Genomic DNA, 23,158 nt, shown 5'->3' on the forward strand with positions numbered 1-23,158 from the left:
CAAATCTCATGGTCTTATTGTCTTCATCCACTTTGTGTATGAGATCTTACTACATGCAGGTGGTTACACTTAGAATCCACTCAGATAACCAATGTTCACCTCTCTTTCTGAGGTTCCTTACCAGGGGGCTGAGAGATAGCTCAGTGGCTAAGAGCACTTGCTGCTCTTGCAAAGGGCCTGAGTTCAGTTCCCAGCACATAACATTTCTCACCAACTTCTTAACAAACTATGTTTATTCAGCTTTCAAAACCTCAAGAATTGATCAGCTGTCACCTGAAGGAATTATTGTTGTTCTCTTTGTTTCTGTCTTAAAGCATTGTTTCCCAACATACCTTGTCTATACAGTAGCTGTATATCACTTTATCTTATCCTTCTCTCTCTTTCAGAAATAAAAACAGCTTTGGGATTGGAGGAATGGCTCGATGGTTAAGAACATATGCTGCTCTTGTGGGAGGCCTGAGTTAGGTTCTCAGCACCCATCTTGGGCAGCTCACAACCACCTATAACTCCAGCTCCAGGGACAGGCAGGCATGCGCACACATGCACACATATTTAAAATGTCTTTACTTTGCATTATTGCATTTACTCACCAACTGGCACATGAATCTCTCACTTGCTCTTTGTTTCCTGTAACTTAGCATAAGTTCTGCAGGAGCATATTTGTTTTTTTCCTGGAAGAGTAGCCATAGCTGACACTCTAAATCACCGTGGAGTGACTGACTCAAGGAGGAAAGCAATGCAAACAGATGAACTGTGTACAGACCTACATTGAAGGTTCATCATAGGCTGAGGCATTTCGTTTTTTTCTTCAGTGTTTCTCTATTCCAAGAAAACACAAACACATTGAGACCCCCACATTTGCATGGCAGAATAGATGCTCTTTCCTTCAAGCTACATAAATCCTGGTGGCTAGTTAGTGGGCATGGCTTGGAGTCACTCCTCTGTGGACCTGCCTGTCTCAGGCAATATGGCTATGTCTTGGAGTTGAGGTCCAGTCAGATCCTTCTCAGATACAGTATCTTGTGTAAACTACTTAGGTTCTCAGCTGGTTGTGAACTGCCTAACATGGGTGTTGGGAACTGAATTGGGGTCCTCTGCAAGAGCAGCAATTGTTCTTAACCACTGAGCCATCCCTGGAGTGCTTTGAAAATTCTTCCTGCAGTACATATGACTCTTTCTCCAAAGCAATATCTTATTTCTCTGAGGCTCCTGTGGTAGATTTGATGGTTGACATTTTTGCAGTGCTGTCTTTTCCTTCAAGTTGCTTTCACGTGGATGTGTATGCAAACGGAGTTTCACTCCTGCATCTGCCCTGGTGACACTTAAAATGTCACTGGAGTGTTCCCACAGAGGAGACAACAAATGGAAGTTTGTGGTAATTCTTTGGTTTCTATACTCAACAAAACACAAACAAACAAAAAATCCAACATGTTTCCAACAGGCAGTGTATCAAGTATTTTTGTGATCATTATTCTATATATTTCTCACTGTACCCTTTTGAGGAAGGTCCTGTAGTAATCTCTATTTTATAAGCTTGGAGACCACAGCAGAGAGCAGTCAGGAAGCAGAGCACAGATTCTGACCTAGGTTTTAAAATATCTTATTTTTTTAAGCCCGAAGATCCAAATTGGAAGTTGAAATGGATCAAACCTTCTAATAATTAAAATTCCTTCTCTCTTCTGTCTGTGTAGAATGCCAATAGGTTCAGGAGTTTCTACAGCTACCTCTTAAAGCTATGAGACAATGAGAGCTGAATAAATGCAGAGAAGTCCTTCATATTCACCTCACACCCTAAGGCTTTCTCCTAAGAGAAACTACCAAAGAATCAAGTCATTAAAAATGTGTCAGAAGCTGCTGCATGGAGCTCACTGATGCTCATTTGATTAAGGAAATATTATCTCTCCCCACAGCTATGCTTTTTGTCAGAGATGGGTAAAGATAACTGAACTGGCAGGCCATAGGCCCAGAAAATTCATCTTTGAGATAAATAGGACAAGGGGATTCACCAAGTCTCTTCTGGACTTTCAGGGCTGGCAGAGCAATTGTTTTTGCTTGGTGCCCCAAGCAGATTCAGGCTCCTTTTTGGAAAATTAACCTGAGGCTTAGTGGGCTGTCCAGTGAGCCATTTCTTGGACACTGTACATTATCGCTTCCATGTCTTTTGAAGGTTTATTTTACAGTTGGTCTCAAAGTTGTAGTCAAAGACAGTGAGTGGGGAGCTGTGCTCCTCTAATGGTTTGTCTTGACAGTAAACCTGATGGGATTCAGAATCACCATGGAAACATATCTATGAGTATCTAGGAAACTCTAAGGAGTTTCTAGATTGGGTTAATAGAGATATGGTAAGACCTACCCTAAACTGCAAGCTGCACCATTCTACAGACTGAAGTCCCATACTGAATAAAGAGGAGTGAACTGAGCACTGACATTCTTGTCTCTCATCCTGACCATGGATGCCGTGTGACCAGCCACCTCAAGCTCCTGCTGCCTTGACCTTCCTGCCATGATGGACTATATTCATACAGCATGAACCAAAATAAATCCATCTTACCTCCCTCCCTCCTTCCATCCATCCATCCCTCTCTCCCTTCTTCCTTAGGTATTTTTATCATAGCAACACAAAAAGTAACCAATAAAGCCTTCACTCTCAAGATTACTTCTATGTCACTAGATAATGTAGAAGAGCTCTCAGGCCTCTCTCATCGGTCACTACCGAAATCTTGTCATTTTTCACTGTCACAATGCCCCTGTCTTCTTCAGGCTTATTTAAGGCTATGATATAATCCTTCCAGCATGCCCTGTGCTGCCACATACTTCTCTTGTCAAATTCAGGCTAAAGGACTGCTCCAGGGCTGGCCTTGACTTACCTCGGATAATGGAAGGTTGCAAAGCCTGGGATTGGACCATGTGTGCAGGGAGAGTGCTGATGGAGGGAGCTGGACACAGTTCAGGGGCCCCAAAGCACCCTGCTCCATGCTGTTTCCAATGTGGTCACCTCCCCTCTTCATTGTGAGAATTAATCCCACCATAACACAGTACCCATCCCAAGGTATTGGCTTCTTAGATCAATCTCCATAAGACAGATCCCAATGTGCCCTGTAATTAAGTAACTGGCTGAAAATGAAACTGAATAGGCAGACTGCAACCCAACCACTGCTGACCTGCATGCCTGGCCAAGAGCTCTGGGGAGGGTGTTGAGCTAGGAGTGAACCCCTGCCCTGCATATCCCCCACTGCTTCCAACCACTGCATCTTGGTTCTCAAAGATCTTAGTGCAGCCTACCTGGGTAGCCTGCAGGTTTTTCTTTGGAGTCTTCTTCCATCACTTAGTGCTCTTGTTCAATGTTGCCAGGTGAGATGAAGTATTGAGATCTGGCAATACTCTGCTTAGTGTTTGAGACCATCCCTCCACCTTCTGGATCAGCTGGGGAGCAGCCCTGCCCACTTATCTTCTAGTCTTTGTTCAGTCCTGGGTTCAACCAAGGCTGAAATGGGCTAAGGAAGGCTTTGAAGGAAAACTGCATCAAGACAGTTTTCAGTGTGGCAGGACAGAAAGCCTGAAATGGGCTTTGCCTTCTGACCTTGGCACTGAACTTACCAAGACTCCAGGTTCTCTATCTCTCATATAAAAAGATCAATCAAGATAACCCTCAGAGCTACACATCAGCTCCAATAACCAGTGTCTCTGTGTTTTACAACCCTCCTTACTCCCTTTTGAAATGTGAGCTGTTACTATATTGTTCTCTCTCTCTCTCTCTCTCTCTCTCTCTCTCTCTCTCTCTCTCTCTCTCTGTGTGTGTGTGTGTGTGTGTGTGTGTGTGTGTGTAGAAGTTAGAGGGTAACTCTCAAGATTTGGTTCTCCCCTGCCATCTTGTGTGACCTGGGGATAGAACTCAAATCCACAGGCCATTGTGCAAGTGCCTCAACCCACTGAGCCATTGCTCTAGCCCTAGAAGGTGTTTGTTTGCTAGGGTTTTTATTGGTATTGCTGTTATTGTTTTGAGGTGGGGTGTCACTAAGTAGCACTGACTGGTTTAGAACTCATTATGTAGAAAGGCAGCCTCCCATTCACAGTGATTGATCTTCCTGTCTCTGCCTCCTGAGTACTGGTGCCTCACCCTGCCACCCTTCCAGGATCTAGTTTAATGAGAGAAGGAGAAGAGGAGAGGAGAGGAGGAAATGGAGGAGCAGAAATATTGAGTTGGGGGAAAAATACAGGAGAGCAGGATGAGAGATACCATATTAGAGGGAGCCATGGTAGGTCCAAGTAGAGATCTGGCACTAGGGAGATTTCCAGAGACCTACAAGGATGACACGAACTGACAACCCAGCCAATGGTGGAGAGGATAACCTAAACGCCCTTCCTCTAAAATGAGATTGATGACTACTTTTTATGCCATCCTAGAGCCCTCATTCAGTGGCTGATGGAAGCAGAGGCAGACATCCACAGATATACACTGAACTGAACTCTGGAACTTAGTTGCAGAGAGGGAGGAATGAAGATCAAAGGGGTTGGGACCAGGCTGGTGAAACCCACAGAAACAGTTGGCCTGAACAAGGGGGAGCACATCGACCCCAGATGCTGTCTGGGAGGCCAGTACAGGACTGATCAGGACCCCTGAACATGGATGTCAATGAGGAGGCCTCTGCACTCTAGGGGGCCTCTGGTAGTGGATTAGTATTTTTCCTGGTGTAAGAAGGGACTTTGAGAGCCCATCCCACGTGAAGGGATGCACTCTGGCCCTGGACACATGAGGAAGGGCCTAGGCCCAGACTAGGATGATGTGGTGGACTTTTCGGAGCCCCTGTTGAGGGCCCTACCATGCCTGGGGACTGGATGGTGCATGGTGGTGGGGGAGGAGGAGTGGGAGGGAGGGAGGGAGGGAGAGGGAGAAGGGATTGACATGTGAAACAAGCTTGTTCCTAATTTGAACTAATTAAAAAAATTAAAAAAAGAGAATGCAACCTCCTATGAAGGATGTCTCAGCTTACACAGTGCTTATCTGTGTGAACTCTTAAAAGTCCTCACAGGACTAGAGAGATGGATGGCTCGAGGGGTTAAGAGTATGTGCTGCTCTTCCAGAGCACCCACGCCAGATGCCTCAGAACCCCGTGTAATTCCAGCTCTGGGGAATCAGACACCTTCCTCTGTTGGGAGCAGGCACACACATGACATTCCATCAGACACATAAGTAAAAATAATAAATCTTAAGACAAACAAACATAAGGAACCCCTACTCCAAAGTCACTATATGATTCCAAGAGGAAACAGGGATGCCGCCCTTCCTTTTTCTACACAGGAGCTGCTTCTCAAGTGTACCGTCCAAGGCCACACAATGTTCCCAAACTACCAGCATTGTTTTGTTCTCTCTTTGAACTGAACATTCTTGCTGGGAAGGCTACCGACATTCATCCATCCCAGAATTGGCTTGACTTCTCATCCCTCTTTCTATTGGGTGGGCATGCGTCCCTTCTGCCTGGCAGACAGCCATCATCTCCCTTTATAAATGCTTTTATCTGCCACTGCTTTTATCTTATCAGACTGGCAGTATGCCCGTGTCTTTCTGCTCCTAAAGATAATTCCCGCTTTGCTATGTGTCATAAGTGTCATCTCAGGCACGGCTCAAAATAACAAACAGATCTGTCTCCAGTGTGGAAAGCAAACTGGCTGCACCCGGCTTATACAGTGAGAAGGGCGGGTGTGGTCTGTCTGCTAGTACTTGGGGTGTGTGTGTGTGTGTGTGTGTGTGTGTGTGTGTGTGTGTGTGTGTGTGTGTGTGCAGGGAACTGAGTAAGAATGAACTGGAAGTGGGAACTTGGGGATCCATGTGCTCACACTTAAGATTTGAGAAGTAGGACTGTACCAGGTCAGAGTGCCGTGACAGTTACCTCTTTGTAAACCAAGTAATCAGAAAACGAAGGGGCTCTTTTAAAAACTGTATTTCTGTCTTATTCTCATTTCATTATTTTTGTGTGCATGTATACAATGTGTGTGTGTGCATGCACCCAATCACATATGTGAATACAGGCATGAGGGTGAAGTAGTACATGAATGGAGATCAGAAAATAACCTTGGGTGTCAGTCCTTGCCTTCCAACGTGTTTGCAACAGAGTTTCTTATTTTTCCGCTGTGTACACCAGGATAGCTGGCTTGTGAGCTTCCAGGAATTCTGTTTCCACCTCCCATCTTCCATTAGGAGTGCTGGCATAACCGATGCTCATTCTGTGTGTCCAGCTTTTACATAAATCTGGGGATTTGGTCTCACACTTGTGTACCAAGCACTTTTAACCAGTGAGCCCTCTTCCAGCCTTGTGAGGGGACTCTCTGAAATGAAGAGAATATTGCACATTGCTTTCACCATTACAAGGCAAATGCCAGGCAATAAAGGACTGCTGTCAGATTTCAAGACAACTTCTAGAATCCTTCATACCAATGAGCCTGAGCGCTCACCCTGCCTCAGTTTTCCTCCAAGAACCCCAACACAAATGATGATCCAGGACTTTCTCATGCAATCCCGTATGGTGTGCTGTGCCTTCTCTCTCTAGGTCCCCAAGCAAGGGTTTTTCTGAGCCTCTCTTCTGTATCCTGTTGTGGCTGTACCTAAAAAACTATCTTTAAGAAGTAAGCAACAAATGCTAGTGTGGACATAAGGTTGAGGGGAGCCTTCTACAATGCTGGAAAGAATTTAAGTTAGTGTTGTCACAATGACAATCAATATGGAGTTTCCACAATAAAAGCAAAACAAAACACTAAGAATAGAATTACCAGATGGCCCAGTTCTCCTGCTCCTGGGTGTGTACCTGAAACAATCCAAGGCAGCACACCACAGAGATACAGAAGAAATGCTGCCTAGTGTCTTGCTCTAGGTAAAGTGTTCATTTACCTTTTTAATGTAGCTAAGGTCCACTTACTGAGGGATGGTACCACCTGCAGTGGCTGGGGCTTTTTACATCAATTAAAAATCAAGAAACTGCCCCATGGATGTGCCCACAGGCCATTCTGATGCAGGTGGCTCTTCAGTTGAGATTTCCTTTCCCTTGGTTGTCATTTTGACAACTAAGATTAGCCATCAGAGAGGTAGTGGGTGTAATATACGTGTGAGAGAGAATCATAATGAAATCTATTGTTTAATGCAACTGATATATGCTAATTAATTAAAAATAATTCAGACATGGCTCCATAAACTTGTGGTTTGCAAGAGAAATCAGAATTGCATATTAGGAGCCACACGAGGAGAATCCTGGGGTCTGGGACTGAGGATGCAAAGATTCTTCCATGCTCTGCAACTATAAAATAGTCCCCCAGGGACAGCAAAAGTTGCCAAGATGGAGCATAAGCAGGTGTGCAAGGTGTGAGCATGCTTTGCTATTATTAGCTCATTGTACAATGGATTGATGGCCACTGCCTCTCCTATTAATAGACTGGGTTATGATGCATAATGACTGTGCACACTTGCTTAGTGGCATCTGGTTCTGAGACCTGACTGTCCTCCAGGCTGTGAGTACTGCAATATGTGTGGGCTGGTGTCTCCTGTCATATGAATCTGGGACATGTTTCACCAAGGACAACGAGCAAGCCCTGTAATGACTTCACTGTAGACCAAGTTTCTCAACTTTGGCTTTGTTGATATTTTGGGGCTGGCTAGCTCATTGTTGTGGTGTGATGTTTAGTGGTTTCCTTGACATACTGGGTGCTCAAAGTATCCACATACCTACTCTTTGTGGTGACAACCAGACCATCTCCGTACACTGTCAATCAACCCCTAGGAGCAAAACTGACCCTGGTTGTGAACCACTTTCATATATGAGCACAGCGGTGTACCCTAGATTTCAGATGTTCTGGGAATTGGATGGCTTCTGAAGTTCTAGCACCTTCTCGTAAGGGTCTGTGCTGGAGATCCTCAAGTTAGTCCATCTTCCCCTTTGTTCTTTGAGACCCTTGCCCCAAGGATGATGAGTTAGACTCTTACCTCAGATTCCTCATCCCTTGAACTTTGACCCCTCTGTGTTTCAGGCTATGGTGCACCCCTTTCTTGAGACTTCCCTTGGCCAGCTCATGCCAAGTGCCATGTATTGTGCAGGCAAATGTCCTGCCTCACTTTTAGACTTAATTTTTAATTATGTGTATATGTGCTTATGCAATTTCGAGTCTGCCCTTTACCATTGAGCCATCTCTCCACACTTGGCTTCTCTTTCTGATTGTCTTCTAGAAATGGATTATGTCCTGGGTTCCCTCAGCTGCCATTTCTTGATGGTATCTTCCACAGCCTGGAAGTTGCCCTTTCTAGCTGAAAGATATGAGTCACCACCCAGCCTGAAGGCTGCATTGTTACATTCCTCCAGAATGGCCTTCAATCAATGGGTGCAACTAGGACCACAATCTTCCATATGCCAAACATTCTCGGCCCAATTAATATGGTCACTGTATGGGTCCAAACTTACCCTGGCAACTAAATCACAAAGACCCTTGTTAAACATTCAGAGTCTGAGTTTTTCCTAGGATGACATGGACACTCAGATTCCATTTTTTTCATAGACTTCCCTGGAGACCAGGCACTGTGCAGGCCAGGCGAACCTCTGGCCTGAGCTTGTCCCAAACAGTGAAACCTCCCATGCCTCACAGGCCCTCCCTCTCCACCCTCTGTTCCCTGATCTAGCTTTATTTTCCCTACCCTTACACTGATTTTGTTTTGACTTGCCAAATCTAAAGGGGGAATAGTTCCTCAGAAATTTGATTGACGACACAGAGGATCCCTGGATGGGAGGTCAAGGTTGCTGTGGAGAGGACTTGGGGCTCCAAATCAGAACTGTGACTCTTGTTCATCTATACCGAGTGGCTCTCTAGTCCCCTGTGACCTTAGATCTCCCACTGAGTAGCTGAGGTTAGACAGAATGTGAACTTTCAGATCTTACAAATGAAGCGTAATTCTATCTCTCCTTCAAATGGAAGCTTAGCTGGAACTCTCATATAAAAGCAGAGAAGTTTCTCTTTGCAGAAGAGACAGTCCTTGCCCTGACCCCACACCTCCAGCTTTCTCTGAGAGTCCACAATAGAGTGAGGGCCACAGGGTCTGGAGTCCTTGCTATGATGCTTGTGACTGGCAAGACCACAGCCCAACCTCTGGGATGATTAGTCCACAAGTTTATTTTTCCCTTCCAATTTTAAGTATATTAGATGGAAACGTACTCCCCACTCCAGGGAAAAACACCAGTGGGACCATAATGTACCCACTCATTGTCTGTTGGTGTGGTCACTTTAATTCAAAAAAACACAGTCTCGGTTCAAATTTTTCCACTTTAAGAAATTCACGGTAGATCTATACCTCTTTTCTCACCCCACATCCTTGACCTAGGGGTGGAGAAGGAAGAGAAGGAATGGTAAAGATGGAGCTGGCCAGAATTCTGAGCTGGTCTTGTGTTCTTCCGCTCAGTATATACTGAAATCTGTTTTGTGAGGCGTTTTCTTGGGCTCCTTCAAGATTTTTCCCTATTGGGAGCTTTCTCCCAGATCCCATGTCTTAGAAAAAATGTCTGCCTCCTGGTGGTTGTTTATGACCTCTCCCTGCACTCCCCAGAGGGCTAAGCTTGAGGCCAGCTTCCTGCTCCCAGGCTTGCTGTGTCCCCCAAGATGTTCCATTGCTCAGGGCCTATAGTAGTTCTTGTTGGCTTTGGGGGGTATCTATTGTCTACTGCTCTCAAATGCAAGCACCTTGCCTCTAATTTCTGAGGTGTGAGTCAGGCAGTAGTCTCCATGTTTCAGCTGGAAGGAAGTGTATAAAGCTGTCTGGGGTGGGAGAATGGTAGTTCTTCATGGAATCTGGGAGAGAGGAAAGGGTGATGGCATAAAACATGACTGTTTGGCTCACTGAAACATGCCCCTCAGAAAAGCAAGGAGCACAAGCCAATGCAACACTGCTCTTAGCATGCTCTTGAAGGAAGCAGCAACCAGCTGTTCACTAGCTTCAAGCTACTTTTGAAAATGTCCTTGTGTCATAAGAAGGCCAGACAAGGAGCAAGCAAGCTGTGAATCTTGCAAGCCAGCGACTGACTGTAGCTTCTGTTGTCAGTTTCAGATGCTGGAGAGGACAAACCACTGAAACTGCTCCTATTCGAACTGGCTATTATTTTCATTTTCTAAGTCATAGAACTTCAAGCTATGCCTCAAGTTAGGCAGGGGCCCTCCATAGGGACCGGAGCAGATGTTAGGGATGCCACAGCCAATTAATCCTTAAGCTTTCCCGTCACAGGGTGGGATGCAGTGGAGAGGAAAAGTGCTAGAAATTGCTTTTAAAAATGAGCAGGCCAGCGAAATGCATCCCACTGTGCCTCCTCAGGCTCTTTATGTGAGGGTGGCATGCTCCACCACCAAGCCACTGGTGTGGCTTTTAACCATGGCTCCAGGCATGGGGAGATTAATGGGTTTTGACTCAGGGGAGAAAGGGCTGTGGGAGATAGTGAGTGGCCTCTGTAGAGGGCTGTCTGGAGCAAGGATGGAAGGAAAAGAACACAAGGGGCTCCGAGGTCCACAGAGCATAGAATGCGTAAGCTGGTGTGGGCCATTGTAGGGAAAATGACTTGCCCTCTCAGGCATGTCCAGCCTTTTGACATTGCAACCCAGCATTGACATTTCAAAGTTCAACCTTAAGAATCATGCAATCCAGTTGCACACACACACACACACACACACACACACACACATACACACACACACAATGTTTTATATAAACTTATGATTTTTGTATTGGGCATATTCGTAGGTATCCTTGACTGCATGTGGCCTGCAAGCTGCAGGTTGAACCCTCCTGCTTCAGGTTACTTCAAATGAGAATTTTAGTTCTAGTAGCACTGAAGCCCCCAAGAACTCTCATACTCTCAAATATATCCTCTGTGCTTACAAAATACGAATTTTCTATACTCTATCCAGCTAAAGAATGTGAATCTGGAACCAGTGAGGTGAACCACCAGCTAAAGATGCTTGCTGTGAAGTCTTCAGCCCTGAGCTTGGTCTCTGGGACCCATAAGGTGGAAGGAGACAACCAATTTCCAAAAGTTTTTCCATGACTTCCTGTGAATGGTGTGCTACACCCTTGTATGCACACACATACAACAAACAAATAAATAATGTCAAAAGAGAAATCTATTGAGAACACAATATTCTAAAATGAAAATCAACAGTAGCAATAATAATTGACAACACTGGGGCTGGAAAGATTGTTCAGTGGTTAGAGCACAGGTTTGCTTCCCAGCACCCATGTGGCAGATCATAGCTATTCCTAACTCCAGTTCCAGAGGCTCTGATACACTCTTATTGTTTCTAAAGTCACTGTACACACTTGGCACACAGATATACATGTAGGCAAGACACCCATACACAAAATAAATAATAAATATAAAACAATAACTAGTAACCAGCATATGTAGGGAGACATTGTAGCCCCGCCTCCTAGTAGTCCGGACAGGTGTGCCGGAACACTCCCGTGAGGGCGTGGTGAGGGGAAGTCTAAGGTGACGTAGGAAGGCTTCTTAAGGGACCTCGGACACGTAGACCTTTCCTTCTTGCCTTTCTCCCTGCTCCCTCCTCTTCGCTCTGGCCTGGCTGCCTTGCTGCCCTGGCACACTTTGGCCTGCGCTTGGCTGGTGTATCCGAATAAAGAAACCTTGGCCCTATTGACTGCTGATTGATCACTCCATAAGCATATCCTAGAAACTTACTCTAAATGCCTTACACATTACCTCATAATCTTAATACTCACAACCCTATGAGCTTGGGTGTCATAATTAATCCATTCCTGTGATGCTAAAGTAGAGGCGTGAAGAGGTGAAGAGTGTCTCCAGTGGCAGTGACAGGGGAGGTGATAGCCTGTCCAAGGATTAAAAGCATTAACTTAATTCAGACCACGAACCCTGGACAAGTTGAGTAATGTAGTAGTAAGTTTAGTCATTCATCTTTTTGTTTGTTTGTTTGTTTTCTGAGACAGGGTTTCTCTGTGTATCTTTGGAGCCTATCCTGGCACTCGCTCTGGAGACCAGGTTGGCCTCAAACTCACAGTGATCCGCCTGCCTCTGCCTCCCGAGTGCTGGGATTAAAGGCGTGTGCCACCAACGCCCGGCTAGTCATTCATCTTAAAGATCTATTTATTTTTAGTTTATGTATATGATTGTTTGTGCACCACATGTGTGCCTGGGGGTCAGAAGAGGGCATCAGATCCCATGGAACTGGAGTGACAGATGTTTTTGAGACACCACGTGGGTGCTGTGAACTGAACCCTGGTCCTCTGCAAGGACAATGAGAACCCTTAATCACTGAGTCATCTTTCCAGTCCCTAGTTTTCATCTTAAAAGTGGAAACAGTAGTAGTTCTTATTTTTCAGCAGCATGGTGAGAATTGAGCCTTGTTATGATGTTTATACTGCTGATAAGCGAACTGAGCTCAGTAAATGCCCTACTGACATTACCGTTTCGTTTCCTAGAATCTGTTGCATCTCTTTGCCCCACCTACCTGCAATGCCTTCCCCACAGTCACCACAGCATCAACCTATGTGTTAGTTATTTTGCTCATTCCTGTTACCAAATGCCTGATAAGAAGCCATTCAAGGGAGGACAGGATCGTCCTGGCCTGTGGTTTGAGGGAATATAGTCTAACATGCTGGGGAAGACACGGGAGCCGCAGCAAGCTGGTCGCATTGCAAGTGACATCAGGAAGCATAGAGAGATGAATGCTGGGGCTCAGCTCCAGTTGACAATATTAACCATCCCAACCTATAAAGTGTGCCTGCGTGTGTGCGCGCGTGTGTGTGTGTGTATGTGTGTGTGTGTGTGTGTGTGTGTGTGCCTGTGTATACCTGTGAGAGTGTGTGTGTGTGTGTGTGTGTGTGTGTATACCTGTGAGAGAGAGAGAGAGAGTGTGTGTGTGTGTGTGTGTGTGTGCCTGTGTATACCTGTGAGAGAGAGAGAGAGTGTGTGTGTGTGTGTGTGTGTGTGTGTGTGTGTGTGTGTGTACAATGCCATGCCACCTGGTCACCTGAAGAAGAAGAAAGACAAACAGTCACACAGACTTAGTCTAGTGAGCCAGGGCTATAGCCCCATTGGTAAAGCACTGTGTATCACATGTGAAGCCCTGGATTTGATCCTCCAGCACTACAGGAGCTGAGTGTGGTTATAGTTCTAGCACTTGAGGAGGCAAGAGGATCAGAAATTCAGGATCATCCTTGGCTCCATAGAAAGTTCAAGGCCAAGCTGGCCTACATGAGACCCTGTCTCCAAACAACAGCAACAACAAAAATTAAGTCAGGCTAGCACTGGCTGCAACATCCCTGAGGTAGCAGCTGCCTGCCACTTTGTGTTTGTTGATTTATTTTGATCTGACATACCAGGGCAGATGGCGGGTAGAAGGGGGGTGATAATAGTCAATAACTGGTGACATGTGAAGACTGCACCTGTGGAATTAATTGGCCTGCCATAGCTGGTTGCCATGCTGTGGAGAGATGGATGTGTGGCATACACAGTGGAGGCTGTGGTCCTGCCTCTGCTCTGGGTTTCCTCAGTCTTCTAAAGGCATCCCTGTCCTTCTTCACCCAGTCATGGCCTCAGGCATCCCCGGTACAGCAGACAATAATAGGGCTGGCCTTTGGTCATCTCCCTCAGAAACCACCTGCATTTTGGCCCAGGGGCACAAAGATCAGAACTGGGTTCGTGAGCTACATTAGCTTTCTCCTCTCTCTGACCAAACACCCACAGAAGCAATGCAAGGGACAAGAGGTTTCATTAGCTCACATTCAGAGAGAACAGTCCGTCGTGGTGGGGAAGGCATGGCAGCATGGGTCTGTCTGTGATGCTAAAATTTGTACGAGGCTTGTTCTTCACATAGATTAGGAGTGAGAGAGGGAGAGCTTAGGACAGAAGCAGGCTTCCCTACAAAACCCTTCTTCAGGGAGAGAAGGGCTTCGTGCATAAGTCACGTAGCTTTGATCTGTCCTAGGAGCACAGGTTAGACCATGAACCAGAAGCAGGCTATCCCATAACCCTCATGAACCTGCCCTTAGGGAACTGCCTCTGCCAGACATGCCTCCTATTGCAAAGTGCCACAACTTTCCCTGTCTAGGCACCAAGCCATTCTTTCCTGGAATATGGGTTTTGTAGGGAAGCCCGATGGCTATGGATTCTTGGCCTCTAGGCCTGCTTTGACCAGCTATCTTAGTTATTACATTCAGAAGAGTACCCATGTGCACTGCCAGTGAGGTCACAGAGTGTCCCAAGCAGGAAAGTTCCAGGAGCCGCTTTCCTCTGAGTAGCAATGAGCACTATTGATGAGCCTCAGAGTTCATGGTTGCGGTTGATATTAGAAGCAAAGCAAGTCCCATGAGCCTCTGCTTTTCCTGTACTCATAATGACTAGGGTCAAGGCTCTTGCCCCAGAAAAATCACAGAATACAAGACAAGAAAGTGACAAGAGTTTAAGCCACATTAACTCTTCAGGAGCTTCAAATGCTAGAGAACCCATCATAAACTAGGTCTTAGGAGTTGAGGTGTCAGGAAGGAGTCTTGGACATTTTTCTCAAGACACTCCAAGTCTTGCCAGCTCCAAGCTGTTACTCCAGCTGCCACCACAGCAACTCATGCTATCCTTCACCCATGTTTCTTGAAAAAAAAAAAAACATTCCAGATGCTGGATCTGGAAGGAGGTCAGATGCCCTGGTTCTGTGATTTCCAAACCTTTTGCCAGCAAAAGCCTTATGATGATTTTACTCCTTGGTCCCTGTTTTAAATTATTTGTCTGCCAAATGACCAGTGTTTACTAAGTAATAACAAATTAATTTACTGAAGTGTTCTCCAACTACCAAACCAGCCTGAACTTCCAATTGGCAGAGGACCATGTGCTGTGTTAATTAATTCTAGTCCTAAGCTTGGAAACACATCACTTGCAGCAGGCTGGATCTGCAGTGATTGTGACTTCAGGGAGGGTTTCTGCAGGAATAAGGGCCAGGACAAACGTGTTCTAGGCTCTGTGGAGATCTAAGGTTCCTCAAAGAGGGACCAATCTAAATTGACTCACTATTAAAGCAAATTTGTGTGCTCACTTCAACAGCACATATACTAAAATTGGAACAATACAGAGAAAATTAGCACAGCCTCTGTACAAGGATGACATGCAAATTTGTGAAGTATTCCATATCTTTCGGCAGCCTACAGAATGGGAAAAGATCTTCACCAACCCCACATCTGACAGAGGGCTGATCTCCAAAATATATAAAGAACTCAAGAAACTAGACACCAAAATACCAAATAATCCAATTTTTAAAATGGGGTACAGCTCCAAATAGAAAATTCTCAACAGAAGTGTCTCAAATGGCTGAAAGACATTTAAGGAATTGCTCAACATTCTTAGTCATCAGGGAAAGGCAAACGAAAATGACTCTGAGATGCCATCTTACACCTGTCAGAATGGTTAAGATCAAAACCACTGATGACAGCTTATGCTGGAGAGGATGTGGAGTAAGGGGAACACTCCTCCACTGCTGGTGGGAGTGCAAACTTGTTTAGACACTTTGGAAATCAGTATGCTGGTTTCTCAGAAAATTGGGAATCAGCAATGCCACTCTTGGGCATATTCCCAATGGTGCTCAGTCATAACCAAGGACACTTGCTCAATTATGTTCATAGCAGCATTATTTGTAATTGCCAGAACCTGGTAACAACCTAGATGCTCCTCAACTGAAGAATGAATAAAGAAAATGTGGTACATTTACACAATGGAGTATTATTCAGCAGTAAAAAGCAATGACATCATGAAATTTGCAGGCAAATGGATGGAACTAGAGAAAAATCATCCTGAGTGAGGTAACCCAGACCCAGAAATACAAACATGGTATATACTTACTCATAAGTGGATTTTAGATGTAAAGTAAAGGATAACTAGCCTACAATTCACAAGTCCAGAGAAGCTACGTAACAAAGAGGACCCTAAGAGGGACGAATGGATCACCCTTAGAAGGGGAAATAGATGAGATCTCCTGGGTAAACTGGAGGTGGAGAGGTAGAGGGGAGGGGATGAGAACATGAGGTGTCAAGGATCAAGGTAGTCAAGTCGGGGGAGGGACAGAGTGGGAGAGCAATGAAAGAGATATCTTGATAGAAAGGGCCATTATGGGGTTAGGGAGAAACCTGGTGCCAGGGAAACTCTCAAGAATCCATAAGGATGACTCCAACTAAGAATCCTAGCAATAGGATTGCTGGGTGCGTGAATTGACCTTCTCCTCTAATCAGATTGGCGAGTGCCCTAATTGTCATCATTGAACCTTCATCCAGTAACTGATAGAAGCAGATGCAGAGATCCACAGCCAAGCACTGGGCCAAGCTCTGGGAGTCCAGTTGAAGAGAGGGAGGAGGAATTATACAACCAAGAGGGGGCATCCAGATAGTGATGGAGAAACCCACAGAGACAGCTGACCAGAGCGGGGGCATCTTGGCCCTGCCTCAACTTGACGTGCTATGCTTTATTGATTCCCATGGGAGGCCTTACCCCATCAAAATGGAGATTGAGGAGGAGAGGAAGAGGGGGTAGAAAGCAGGTGAGGGAAGGAATGGGAGAGAGGGAAAACTGTGGTTTGTATCTAAAATACATTTTTTAAATTAGTAAAAATAAAAAAAAAAGATTTAAAAAATTAAAAATAAAATGTATTCGTTGGGTTATGCTGTGACAAAAAGATGGAGAGCTGACAGTGACAGTGACTATAGTTTTCTTTTTTGTTGTTGTTGTTGTTTTGTTTTTCGAGACACGGTTTCTCTGTGTAGCTTTGGAACCTATCCTGGCACTCGCTCTGGGGACTAGGATGGCATCGAACTCACAGAGATCCACCTGCCTCTGCCTCCTGAGTGCTGAGATTAAGGGCGTGCGCCACCAATGCCCGGCCAGTGACTGCATTTCTACCAAGCATGAGACACTGGTTAAATTGTGTAAGCGACCTGGAATGCCAGAGGTCATCTGAATGTTACAAATGAGGAAGATTGCCAAGGAGTGGTGCCTGCCTTTAATTCCAGCACTTAGGAGGCAGAGGCAGGTGGATCTCTGTGAGCTGGACACTATCCTGGTCTGTGTATCAAGTTCCAGGCTAGCCAGAGCTACACGGTGATCATAGTGAGACTGGTTCCTATACTGCCTTTGGGGGTACTTAGTGTGGCTCTTTCTCTGTGTTCCTTGAGTCCTGCGTGGTGTGAGGTTCCTTTCTACCTTAGCCTGGCTGTGTTTCCTGGCTGTCTTCCTTTGTCCTCCTGAACATCCCCTTACCTACAAATCACTGTCAACAACACGGTTAATTCTTCCACTTCAGAGAACAGGGATGTTTGACACCATGTCTGATAGTTTACCATACTGAATCTCCTCTGGCTACCTGCTTTGTCTATTCTGAGTGCATACTCTTGTCATGTACATTGGTTACCAATGAGAATAGCCCACCTTCTGCAGCTGAGACAGGTGGGTAGTGATGGACATAGCTAACCTCCCAGACACCGCCATTCTTTAGTCACCAACATCTTTGTTCATCTGTTCCTGCCTGCATTCATGTTCTCATCTGACATGCACTGAGTGTTCCATTTCCCAACGCTATGGACACACAGGGCACAACCTCCCTATTGGTGGGAGTGTTCTCCCCACCTGCCGTGCTTCTCATCCAGGGAACAAGTATGCCCATGTGACCAGACTTGCCCCTGAGCTGGAATCTTCTAAGCTTTGAATAACCATGAGACATCTCTGCAGAGTGTACCAGTTACTGAGTGTTTCAGGAGCAAAATTTTGTATTAAAATAAGGACCAATCTACTATAAGGAAGAGTTGAGAATCAGCCCAATTTTTAAAGATAAAAATAAAATAGATAAAATAGACACTATGGGTGGAGGAAGAGTGGGGAGGGATGGGAATAGGAGGGATCAGGTGGGGGAGGCTGATTGAGGAAAGAGAGTACTGGGAGTGACAGCTGGAATTGGGGGCATCTTGGGGACAAGCTAGAAACCAAGTGCAATGGAAATTCCCAATAATCTATGAAGGTGACCCTAGCTAAGACTTCTAGCAATGGGGGGATATGGAGCCTGAATTGGCTATCTCCTTTAACCAGGCAAGACTTCCAGTGGAAGGACTGAGATACCAACCCAGCCACATATCCTTTCACCTACAATTTGTACTGCCTACAAGATGTGCTGGGGTATCAGTGGCACTGAAATTGTGGAAGTGGCCAACCAATGACTGGTTCAGCTTGAGACCAGCCTTGAAAGAGAGAACCCACCCCTGACACTGCCTAGAGGGCCAAGACCAAGATGATGGACAGCCCAGAGACCTAGGACAGAACCAAACATGACTGGTAGAATTTGAGAACTCAGCACCATTTAAGGCCTTGTGGAGAATGTCTTTGATTTCCACTTTTGTGCCCACCCACCCACACATCAGATATGGAGAGCATCTCAGTCATGAGGAGACAATCAGTATCTCTTTGACCAACATCTGAACCTCTGGTCCAGGAAGATGAGGTGACCTCATGACTCTGCTTCTTTTCCTCTGGTCCAGGAAGATGAGGTGACCTCATGATTCTGCTTCTTTTGTGATTGACTGCAACAGTCTTTTCCCCTTACCAGGAAAGTCTGCGTACCTTCATGTTTTCATTTCACTTTTGTATCACTGGACTCACCTTTTTTTAAAAAATCATATTTATTATTTGTCTATTGTGTGTGAGTTCATATGCCACAGCATGCATACGAAAGCCAGTTCTCTCTTTCCAACATGTGGGTGCTGGTTCCTTTACCCACTGAGCTGACTTTCAGGCCCAGGACCCATCTTTCCTAATGGAACCTTTGACTCTGTTTGTTTCCACCTACTTTGTATCTCTCCTAGCATGTAGGAGATTTAAATTAAACTCCATCCTTTGAGTTAAGACATCACCTCCAAAATTGCCTAGACTTCAATCTCTCATTCATAAAGCACATTTGATCAAGACTCACTAATTCAATGACTTCAGAGCTCTCATCTTCCCCTTTAGCTGAATCATTGATTGGGCTTCAGGTATTGGATTTCAAATGTCTTTGTTCAATGAACAGAGTCCAATACAAACCTTCAGTAAATTATTTTCTATAACCATTGAGAAAATGACATCACTTCCTGTATGATTATTTCTATTTGCCTCTGTCAACTCAGCCCTAAGATCAAAGCACAAACAACAGAAGGTCAGAAATGGAAGGAGGTTAAAGGCCCTCTAGTTCAATGTCTGGCTTTGCAAATAGGAAAACCATGAGTAGTGAGGCCATTTGGCCAAAGCCACAGAGCTACACTAGTGGTTGTGACAAATTCTATTTCTTTTAATTATTGGTTTAAAGCCATGTATCTGGACCCACTTGAATTACACGTCTAAGAAAAGTTCAATGGGGAAGAGAGAATCTGAGGCATTAGGGTCAATGGCAGAAAGTAAGTTGAGACATTGTGTGGAAATCCCTGTCAGATCATGACAAAGAGGGAGGAGAGGTAGACAGCAAGGATGTGGGATCAAAAGCTGAAACTCAGGGGGATTCATGGAACCTGGGGATCTGTAGAGCTCTGCCCTTAACGCCACAAATTCCTCTCACGGTCTTGCTCACGGTTTGTATTTTCACAAAGTTATATGTGTACCACCATGAGGAAATCAAACCATGCTAAGAAGCTCATAATGCCAGCAATAGTTCCTTGAACGGACCCCACACCAGCTGCTGATCCAGGCCAGAGGGCAGCAGACCAAACTTGCCTTTGCTCTTCCTCACACTGACCTTTACATGAGTAAGTAATATGCACATATCACAATTTTAAATACACAAGCCTTTAAATTAGAGATGGAGATTTACTATCTCTACCTCTTCCTCCTTAGACTGTCTTTGAAAATCTTACCACTCTTTTATTGTATTACATTTATATTCTGTGTGTTTCACACATGTGTGCCTGTCACACTGTCTATGTGGAGGTCAGGATAAGACGTAGGGATCAAGTCTCTCCTTCCACAAGATGGACCCTGGGATTAAAGTCAGTTGCCAGATGTGGTGGTAAATACCTTTACCTGCTGAGCCATCCTATCCTCTCCCATACTTTAAACTATACCTTTGATAAGTATTTATACCACAGTGACAAAGATAGCTGTTGTCTTCTTGGAATCTACTCTAAAGGGACTGCTTGTCCCTTATTGCTCAGACCTTTGCCATTCCTCGTTTATAACTGCCTGGTTGCAACCTCTTTCTAGATCTTTCTAGATGATTCATTATACTATTTACCTGCCGTATTATCCTTTCTGTTGGGCCCACTTCTCCCTGGATACTCCTTAAGAAAACTCCATCATCTCTTCCTTCATCATTGCGGGCTGGTAGCTCTTCAGTCCTGCCACACAGTTATTAACCTGGCTCTTTCTCTTAACAACTCTCTTTATTCATTCATTTCTTCCTTTTTAGTTTATGTCTTTGTCTCACTGATGCATACCCTGCAGTCCTTTCTGAGGAAAAAGGAGGCTAGCTTTCAGGACCAGAACATAACTACAAATATATTTATTCTACCTTTATCCTAGATTCACAATTTGATAAGATGTAAAAATCTAAATTGGAGATTTTTCTTTAAAAATTTCAAGGCGTCATTTGACTCTCTCCTGATCTTTAGCATTGCTCTTAGAAGACTAATATCATAGGTGTCCAACAGCATAGGGCTGGGTAAAGAAAACAACACACACACACACACACACACACACACACACACACACACACATACACACACAGATGCACACATCGAATATATCATAAACATGACAAATATCATGTTCACTTTCATTTGTGGGTCCTAGATTTTTATATTGATTCATAAAATCATGTATGAATATATGATATGAAAATATAAGTAACACTGTCTTGTCACCCTACTTGGATAAAGAGGACTAATGGGAGGGAGGAGGACTGAAAGAAGAGACAGTAGTCAAGTATGAAGGGAACTATACTCAATATAGAGCATATTCGTGTACAAAAATACTTAAAACATTTTTAAAAGACTAAAGCAAGGGATAACTAGATGGCTCAGAGTGTAAGGATGCCCCCTGCCAAGCTGCACACATACACACAATTTTCTTAGTCTTGCTTTTGATTCCCCCTCACCCTGAAAGCTCTTACAATTATTTTTTTATATCTTAAAGTCTGATTCATCAGACTTTCCATAGCCAAGTGTGCCAGTATTAAGGCCAGACAATTGCATCCTAACCCTGATTCTTTTCTTTACCAGCACTGACACTGGTTGAGACCCCAATCTTCTCTGTGCTCATATCTTTGTAAATTCATGAGGAACTTCATGACATTTCTGTGAGTGTTAAAATAAATACTCTAAATATAGAGTTTGGAAATGTGTCTGACTTATGGGGGCAACTCAGGACAAGTTCTTGCTGCGTTGACAGCCATCTCAGCTCTCAGCTCTGTGGATTTTAGAGGACGGCACTCCATTTCTGAATACATGTTTGCCCTGATTGCCCTGGTTCCCACTTCTGACCGAAGATTGCTGGGCACTTACCATCTTCTCAGAGCTGCCAGGGAAGCATTCCTCCTTGCTGGGTTCTGACCGACCCCTGAGCTCCAACCATCTCATAAGCCAGGTGCACTGTGCTCTGATCCTTCTGTTAGTCACAGGCAGCTTCTCTTTAGTCAGCCTCATGACCTCATGCCCTTCACCTCCAGGGATTTCCAGTCCCCACAGAGGCAAGAGACTCTGTGGGTCGACCCAGCACCCACACATGACTGCTGACTCCAAGGTAGAGCTGGAGACACTGTGAACAGTCACCCAAGAAGATAGAAATGTTCTGAACATTCCCACTTGCTTAAACAATATTGTGAGGTGATATGGTTTCCTGTGAGGCAGACAGAACAGCCAAGAAGCACAAGGAGTGTATAATCCTATAGCATGACTTGAACAAATGGAAACAAGGAGTCAGGAGATAAAGTCTCTCCATTCCTTCCTGCTCGCTACAGATCCATGTCCAGGCTGTGAGCATGCACTCATATGGCTCTCCCATCCTTCTCTGCTTCAGTCTCTCTCCTCCTTCCCATTTGCACAGATTGTGTTCTCAAGGTAAGGGCTAGCCAGTAAACATTTGCCTTTGAGCTCACTGGCTCACTTCTGTGCTCTCCTGTGCCCAAGGCTTCCCAGAATAAAACCTCCAACCCTCTTTCTCCACAGAGAACCGCTCTAGTCTCCACACTCAAGGGCACCAGCCAAGTGCTGGAGAATGGCTTTAAGGCTGTAGATTTCTACTCTTTGGTACAGACTTAATACCAAATTTTCCTGAGCCTTTGAGCCACTCTATCCAGATGGCCTTTGCTTTATGGTCTGCCAAGATAGGCCTGAGCCAGAGAGTTATCAGTAGCATGGAATGGCCTGGATGTCCTAAGATTCCTGTTCTTATAGAGACTCACAGCAATTCACTTAACAGATGTCTCCTCACAGTGTACAGTTATAAGTTAGAGCCTGCTCATTCCATGTCAGCTGTAGGTCTCAGCTGTCCTGAGTCCCCCGCCTCCACTGCATTAAATACAGGTACTGTCCTAATCCATGCCACCCTGTCGCCTTCATTTGCTGTCTGTACCCTCTCCTGGCTTCAGTGCTGTCCCTCTGCTGGTCCCCGTCTCCATGAAGCACACACGATAGCCCCACCAGGCCAGTGACGTACGCCTTCATAGCCGGCATCTGTGGTGCTCCTGGAGAGTCTGGAGGTGACTCAAATCTGATCTTGGCTTTTGAGGACATCACGAGTCCTCCTGTTCTCTCCATCATAAGCAGGTGGCAGGTGCTCACTGCAGGATTTGTGAGTACCGTTGTGTCTGACAACGGGGACTTGAGAAAGAATACTTGTCCTGAAGAAAAGCTTAATTATGATTGAGCTCGACAATGGGAAAGGATACAGGAAATGGATATAATGAATATAGACTTCTCAGGGAAGCAATTCCAAAAATTCTGTTAACATTCTCATCTTCCCCCAGGAGTTGCCCTTTTTAAAGTTATCTTATTTCTCTCTGGATTATAAGCCTGTATGGTTATTCTGCTCCTGATTTGAAGACACAAACTCTATGCCTTCCTGAGGAGACGTGAGAGGTGAGCTATTTCTTCAGCTAGGTTAACAGGACCTTCCAGAACCTT

General features: G+C 45.0%; 1 non-coding gene across 1 annotated transcript; it reads left to right on the top strand.

Moving 5' to 3' along the window:
• The first annotated feature begins 15,067 nt into the window (after positions 1 to 15,067).
• LOC113835238 lies at positions 15,068 to 15,174 on the top strand. The gene has a single exon (XR_003484614.1). It is a non-coding gene; the product is annotated as a U6 spliceosomal RNA (small nuclear RNA).
• Positions 15,175 to 23,158: the final 7,984 nt, after the last annotated feature.

Source organism: Cricetulus griseus, chromosome 4 (assembly GCF_003668045.3).
Source record: "Cricetulus griseus strain 17A/GY chromosome 4, alternate assembly CriGri-PICRH-1.0, whole genome shotgun sequence".
Taxonomy (NCBI): domain Eukaryota; kingdom Metazoa; phylum Chordata; class Mammalia; order Rodentia; family Cricetidae; genus Cricetulus; species Cricetulus griseus.